Source organism: Phaethon aethereus (assembly GCF_964289735.1).
Source record: "Phaethon aethereus genome assembly, chromosome: 1".
Classification (NCBI taxonomy): domain Eukaryota; kingdom Metazoa; phylum Chordata; class Aves; order Phaethontiformes; family Phaethontidae; genus Phaethon; species Phaethon aethereus.
This window is the reverse complement of record NC_138575.1, coordinates 8,539,503-8,547,477: the sequence shown is the minus strand read 5'-3', so window position 1 is coordinate 8,547,477 and position 7,975 is coordinate 8,539,503.

Here is a 7,975-nt window from a genome sequence, read left to right as displayed (position 1 = left end):
CGGACAGATCTCCGGAGAATGACGGGGTAAGTTCAGAGGGCCATGAGCAGCTCCGTCAGCAGGAGGAGGACAGAGACAACCCTTATCAATGTTTAGAAACAAACTGCTGATAGAAAAGCATTTGGATGAATATTGTGTCCCAGTGGAAATGAGAAAGGTACCGAGCTCTCATACCAAACAGGTCAAAGGACTTCCTTTGCCCTTGGTCAGCGTCCTGCAGCGTGCGATGATGGTCAGTAGAGAGAGGAGGTGTTTCCAGCACATCTCCAGAGCAGGGCACGTGAACTGTACTTGCTTCTCCCTCCAGAGCTGGAGGAGAAGGTAACCTAGCTTAGACACATATGTTTCCATGCAAGCATCTTAGGCTAGGTGGGACATGTCCTTCCCTGTGTACCTCTTCACCTAGCTGTGACATGCCAGGCTGCCATTTCAATTGTGAATGCATTGGCACAGCCTCTGAACAGCTCCTAGTCCAAGAGGCACCCACCTCTTAACTGACACTCCCAGAGATGCTTGTCATAGAAATAATGTGCTATTACCATGGCAGAGCTTTAACGAGAGAGCAGGGCTAGAAGGGCACTTCAGAAGCCACTTAGTCCATCTTCTTGTCCCCATATCTAAACCATTCCTGAGAGAAGTTTGTCTAACCTCTTAGAAAAACCCCAGTGATGGATGTTACCTAGCTTCCCAGGGTAAAGCTCATAGTTATTGGCTAGATGAAATGATGCTACTGTGCATGGACCATTTGCCAGGCAGCTAATGAAGCAGTTATCATCATCAAGGAAGCTAAGCACAAGAGCTAGGAGAAATATGTGGGGATGAAGGGTTTATTTGTTGAAAAGTGCAGCCCATTTCAACACATAAACAGACTCAGAGAGCAGGCTGGCACCAAAGGCTGGCTGTCTCCTTCCAAGAAACTGCATTTACTGTAGTATACATTTACTACACATTTATGATATGCTTTGTTAAGGACAGTGCGTTCCCACGTGACACAACAGCACCTGCATGAAACTTGAGGGCTGTGCTCTGAGCAGTGTCTTCTCTTGGCCTTCAGCCACCCTTGCTCTGGCTGAAATCGGTGGAGATTCCAGCGGCCCCACTGGGCACCAGACGGGGTCAGACACAATCCTCTTTCAGCAATGACGGTACACTTTTTCACTTGGACGTTTCTTCAGCCTCTGTCAAATCCCTTTCAGCAGCAGTATGGTAATGACTAGGAGAGTTTTTATTATCATTATCTTATTTATCCTTTCAGTGACCATTTTCTCAGGTCAGGTCAGGTCAGCCAGCAGCCCTTCGACTGTGAAAATTTTATTTTTCTTTTGAATAAAACTTCACAAACAATCTATGTGCAGCCCTAGCCCAGCCATCTTTGAAAGTGTCTGGGATTATTTATTTTTGCAACATACAGAGACAAGCAGTCTTAGTAAAACAGTGGCTCTTTCATCCAGGGCATCATCTGTTGCCCAGCTAAGTCAATAAAAGACATGCATTGACTCAAAGGACAACAGGATGAGCCACAGTCAACCAGCTCTTGTACTCACCACCTTAAGTATTAAATAACAGGCCATGGGCTTTGCCATCCTTGCAAGTAGAACTTAGAGAAAGCAAACAGCTTTCGACCTCTTAAGATCATATCATTGAATTTCATGGGTGGAGATACCAAATACAGAATGCTACAGGATGGTGCAAAATGGCCCTCAAAAGATTACTTTCATCCAGACAAACTATATGAGTGGAGGCATCTCCAGTGATGGCTTAATAAGTTAATAAGGGGTATTGGGCAGTTTTCCTGCCCCAACCCATGTTTTTCCTCTTCCCTTGTGTCAGCACTACAACTTGGAAGAACCTGAGCCATCATAAAGTCATTTTTTTCACAAGTTTTCAGCCAGAACAGCTCCCTGATCCCGTTCATTGCATGCTGTGTCAGCACTGCTGTGGACACAGAGGAGAAGGTGGCAACTGGTGGCCGAGGTGGAAAGAAAGAGAGGGGAAGAAAAGCAGGGAACAGGACTGACCTAGTGGTCACGCAGACTTAGACTGGGTTAAACTGATAGTGAGAATGTGCCTTGATCCTGATGTCTTCTCTCCCAGCTTTCACAGCTGTGTTATTCAAGAGTTTGGGTCTCTCTCAGGCACCACAGAACAGTTTAATGAACATGGAAATTAAAACAGTCTCTAGGGATACACATCTTCACAGCCACTCAACAGAATTTCCAAATGCATATTCTGGTTCATAGCAAAAAATCCTTACAAATCTTCATCAAAGAGAGATTTTTTAATGCCTATCAGGCCATAAAAATAGAGAGTTAAAGAATAAACTTTGTGTTCTAACCGCATCTTTGGTGAAACACTGACTCTTGTTTTAATACTTCCTCCCCCCCGCCCTACTTTACATAAAGCAACTCATAGGAAAGCCATCAGCAAGATATTCAAACATGATGATACATGCTAGCATGGTATCTGAAGCCCTAAAATACTTTTTTCCTAAAGGAGAAAGTAGGCGTTAAACCCTCCCATCCTGCTCTGTTGCCCTCCCATAGCTTGACGTGGGTAATTTGGAGATGTGGGACTGAGGGCAGTAGACACATCTCAGATAAAGTATGTGAGATGGAAGTAGTAAATGGCACCTTGTAAAAATGGCAGGAGATCTCAAATCCCTTAGCAAACAGGAGGATTAGGGCTTTTGTAATGCATAGGCAGGTTAGTTTGGACCAGAAGCACAAGTCCTCCTGCTTGGCCAACTGCTGGCTTGCTGTGGAGTCTCTAAGAAGTCTTCACTCATCTGCCCCAGAAGTATAATCTCATTTGCACACGTGGAAATTATACACTTCTCTGCAGATTATTTTGGGAACCAGTCCATTTTTGAGTGTTTTACCTATGAGGCAAACCAGTATTGGAATCCAGAAGCTGAGTCCTTAAACCCTTAGACAGATAATACTTCTTATTCTACAGGCAAAGGGCAAAACCACAAAACAGATCTAAATTAACCAATGCAATTCCACAGCATTTCACCCACTGTCCGCATAGCTGTAGAATAACGAAAGACCTTGTGAAAACAGCAATTTAATAACCTGTCACTGTCTCTCTGGCGGGTCATGCCACAAATTAGAGCAACCAAACACCCACCAGGAAGAGGGCATAAACTGTCGAATAGTATGGCACAGAAAGCAGCAGACGTTTCCCCCTGTTTCTCCACCAACACATCTCTGTCATCATCTGATACAAGACGTCTCCTCTCTAGGCCAAAGGGATATTCCTGCAGCCATTCGCTTTTGGGCTCCACTGCTCAGGACTATGAAAAACAGTGCTGGTTAATAATTTTGGAGTACGTTGGGTTTAGAAGAGGATGCCAGTCAAATAGAGTAAGTTTCAAGGATCAGGGAAAACATCAAGACAGGTCTCAGATGGGACCTGCTGACAGAGGACTAGATTGAGGAGTTCCACTGTCTTATCAGAAAACTTTTTATAATATCCATCTCTATATCTCCTACAGTGTCACCAAACTTTTTAGTTGAAAATTAACTGTCTCAAGGGTGACACAACTTTCCCAGGTCGCTAATAAATTTAAATGATGGTATGAAACTGTCTGGTGTGTTTCCAACAGCAAGGATAGAAGAGAAATGAGAAAGACACGTTCAATACCCAGAGTACCGCTGGGAGGAAAATCTGCTAGACGTGATCAATTAATTCATTGTAATAAAGAGCACTGTAAGTTACTATCGATCATTTTTGTCCCATGCTTTGTATCAGATAGTTTTCTAATATATGCATATGTCAGGGGACTGGAAGTAATATTACTCAGCAAGTCTTTCAATTGGCTTTTCTAACTACAAATCATGTGGTTATTTTGTTAACAAGTCAGGGACATGTTAACGATCTGATGACTTTTCATTCATGACTGTTGTCCAAGGTTCACTAAACACAAACAAATAAAAAAGAAGTCAACCTTTAACTATTACACACCCGCATGTGCATTTTCATACACATACACAAGAACTCACACAAGGATAATTCTGTCATCGTTTAACCCACAGGCTCCATCTCGCCTCGGCTGCTAAATTTTGGTAGAGCTCCAGTGTCTCCAGCAGAGCTACACGGATTTACACCCATGGAGACTCAAGCTTCTTGTTTATCTTTTAACAGAAAGACAAAAGGTCGTTAAAGGTAACATATAAGTCAAGGTGAAATTTGGTGTTTCTCTCACTGCTGCTCCATGTGAGCCTCCAGATCGTGCAGCCAGAACTGCAACTTTTGTCTCTGCTTGCAAACCCTTCCAGCAATGACAGCTAATTAGGTGCCACAGAATTAACTTTCATCTTCCACCTGTGTGCCGATGGTGACTAACTGCATTCACAGAATGAGTCAGAAAGCAATTCCAAGCACGCCAGTAAATCCCACCACAGACCAGCATGAGAAGACTTTATAAGGAGCCAGACAGGAAGGGATTGACCTCATCAGGACATGGATGGCAAGGATGACGGAGCAGGAGCTTGATGTCTTTCCCTGTCTTGGAATAAAAAAAAAAAACTCTGAGAAAGCGCTCCTTTCACGATGCAACATCTCACTGCAGTGGGGGCACTGGGCACAAGCAGTGTTCCCTTCCAGCGCCCCATCATGATTCCTCGGAGTCCATGGCATGGGCATGTCAAGGCAATGCCCACAGTGCACCCAAGGAGTGTTGTAGCAAACTTCTGCCGTCTCTGCTCGCTAACACCCACTGAAACACCGCGGCAAAGTCCTTGGCTGGATTTCCTCTAGGGATCCAACAAACCCATTTCCCTTATCCCCTCTCTCCCCAGATGCTTTTATCACTGAAGTGCTGGTGCTCCAGGAGGAAAATAGCATTAAATATAAATATAGGAATTACAACCAAAGCCATCTGTTCCTTCCCGTTAATTACAAATCTATTCTCCTCACACCACACTACTCCAGTCTCGTACTTTCTCCTGCATCCTGGCTCTGTGGCACCCCAACAAATATGCACATACACAAATTTGACTCCAATTACCTGTACGCAGAGATTCTGATCAGCTACATTGAGACAAACCCGTGACTCCAGTAACACAAAAATCATGCTTCAAGTGAAGCACATGCTGCTCTGAATTCAGGCGGTTGCCAGTAGACCATCTTAACCTGGTCTGAGACAATGCAGGTCTTTGGAGAGCTGGATACAGGTGCCCAGAAATACAGAAGGGCAGAAATGTAACTCGGGACAGAGCAGAACGGCATTCAGACCTGCATGGTAAGCCAGGAGCAACCAAAGGCTCTTCCCTGTCCTTTAAGGGCTGTGACCTAAAGCTCCAGCTAAAACCGCTGCAGTAATACTTCCCCAGAAGCTCCACATAATCGCTTTTCCCCCTTTCATTATTTCTATTTCCTACTTCTATGCAAAACTCCCATGGGAAAAGGTCGCACAAGATTTGGACAGAGATAGTCTTCAGCAAGTGGAGCAGAAAAAACAATTTACAACCCTTCTCCTGGGGCAGTGACAACCCTCTTCCCTCCCTCCTGATGTTGGAGACGCCGATGAGAATTTTCCTGGCCTCGTGTCCTTGCCAAGCCAGACCAGCCTCATCCCTCCAGCAAAGAAGCAGATGCCAGAGTCCCCAGCTTGCCCCTGTCCCCTTGGCCACCCCTCAGGGTCGCTGCTCACGCCTGCGTGGGGCGGCCGAGCAACTCGGATCTGCCCCGGGCAGTAACAATAGCTCAGGAAAGCTGTTTGCTCCCTCAGTTCCTCTTCAGGTAGCGTGGAGCAACGGAGCCAAAACCCAGCAAACAAAAAAGTTCAATCAGTCAAGGCTCAGAATAGAAGCAGGACCGTGCTGACTGTCACAACAGAGTGCAGAAAGAGTGGCACGGGCTGGATTGCATGCAGAGCTAAAAGAGGTGTAATATTTGTTCCTGGGGCTGCAGAATTTACATGCGATTCCCTCTGAGTTCATCAGGCATTTTCCCTGCGTAAGGAAGTAAATAAGCATTATTAATTCTGAGCCAAAAGTAGAAGAAACTCCTTGTTTTACAGGAATCTATAGAACTGCAGGCTCAGGCTTGCTGTGCTGCTCCACGGTCACCAGTGACAGATAGTCAGGCTCCACATCTTTGCCATGCGGCTGGGGAAGAAGTTGCAGCTAACACCCCAACATACAGGAATCAACCCAAAAAAGCACCAAAGGCAAAATTCAAAGCAAGTTTGAAATGACAAGAAAAGAGCAAAGCTACCACTCTCCCCACAACTGGAGCATCACCTGAGGCACGGGTACAACGAAAGACCGCAGTACATGCTTAAGTCAATCTCCGTTAAGCAGAAGTTTTCTGAGCATGCTGGAAGTTCAGCACACAAGCTCTTGACCAGCTCAGGACACACACATCGACATTCACCTATCTGCTGCAAATTCCTGTCCAAAGCAGGATCTGTCTGCAGAGATTTGTGTTCCCAGTCTAACTGGAAAATGAAAAAAGTTCTGAGGTAGTGTTTGCAGCATGCCCAAATACTTGAAACGGGTGAGAATGGCCCCAATGTCAGAGCTCTGTACTGCTCTTCTCAACTTCTAGATCTCAGAGCTGAAACAAGACCTACTAAAAATCTTATAATTCAGTGTTTAGCTTACATCTACTTCCTTATGACACAGAATATCAAAGCACACCTTGGGTGATCTGGTGTCTTTATCCTCATAGCACCCTTCTGTATAAGACGAGTGTTGTTATCCCCCATTTAATTCTGCACAAGAGCTCAGAGCCAGGGTGTTTAGGCCCATATTTGCAGAAGGTACTTAAGAGCCTTGCTCCTATCCAGGCAGCTATTACCACAGCAGCTGGGCTCTTGACTAGTTTAGAGTCATGTCCCAAGTGCTATGACAATGTGGCACACAAGAAAATTGAACACAAGTCTCTAGGGTCTAAAGACTGGATCATTCTCCTCCTTAAGAGCATCCTAAATCTGTAGCGTCAATCCTGCCTGAAGGACTGCTGGAAGCGAGGTGCTTTCACTGTGGGAGGAAGACTCCTTGCAGCAGCCCCCACCATGGCAATCCCAACCAGCATCTCAGCAGAGCTCCAAAAAGCAGCAAATTAGGAACACTCTGCCCCATTTTGTCATTCTGCAAAGCTTTCCTGATAATCCATCTGTTCTCTTGCCAAGGAAAGCTCATCGCATAAAACCAGGGGCATGGGCTTCTCCAGCCAATTGAGCAGATAGCGCTGCCAAACATGCTTTTATTGAGCAAGCAGGCTTCCCCCTTTGAAGGTAGCAGGTGTCGTTCAATGGCACTTGGCACGTGGGCTGTTATGCCAGGCCACCGACATCATTCATCTTACGTCAGCCCGCATGACAGAGCCAGAGCAAGGTTAATGTCGTCTAGATGTTAAAAAAAAAAAAAAATAAAATAATAAAAATAATACACTGAAAGGCAATGTGCATATAAAGCAGCTCATTTCCAAATACTGTTAACTCTGCATTTCGCAGGCTAATGTTGGCATGGGTTTCCACAGCATCTTCTCACCACTGATCACAGTGCATGTTGCAAGCACTGAAGTTTTAAGCAAGACTCAGCATTCAAGGAGGGACCAGTGGAAATTAAGATATGTCATATGGCATGACATATTTGTACCTTGCAGTGGGCAACCGAATGCATTCTTAATCAGCTCTGAAAATCAGAAGTAAGCATAGGCATATCATGCTTATGGTTCCATTTTTCTCCACAAACTGTACCTGTTTCACCTGTATCAAACCTGCCCTGAGTTGGGAGTCTGGAAGTTTGCTGTCCTCATTTAAATGAGTCTAAATGTCTTCCTTCACTGTGCAAGGAGAGAGGTAGGGCCTCCAGAGGATGGTACATGCCATCTCAGAGGAGTCTCTGCCACCTGAGGGTCCTTAAGATTAAACCACTCGGGTTGTCAAAGTCATTCACTCTGAAGGCTGGAAGGAGGGAAGTGAGGAGGGATTCAAAGGACTGTCTGAGTTATGGAGTTTTCT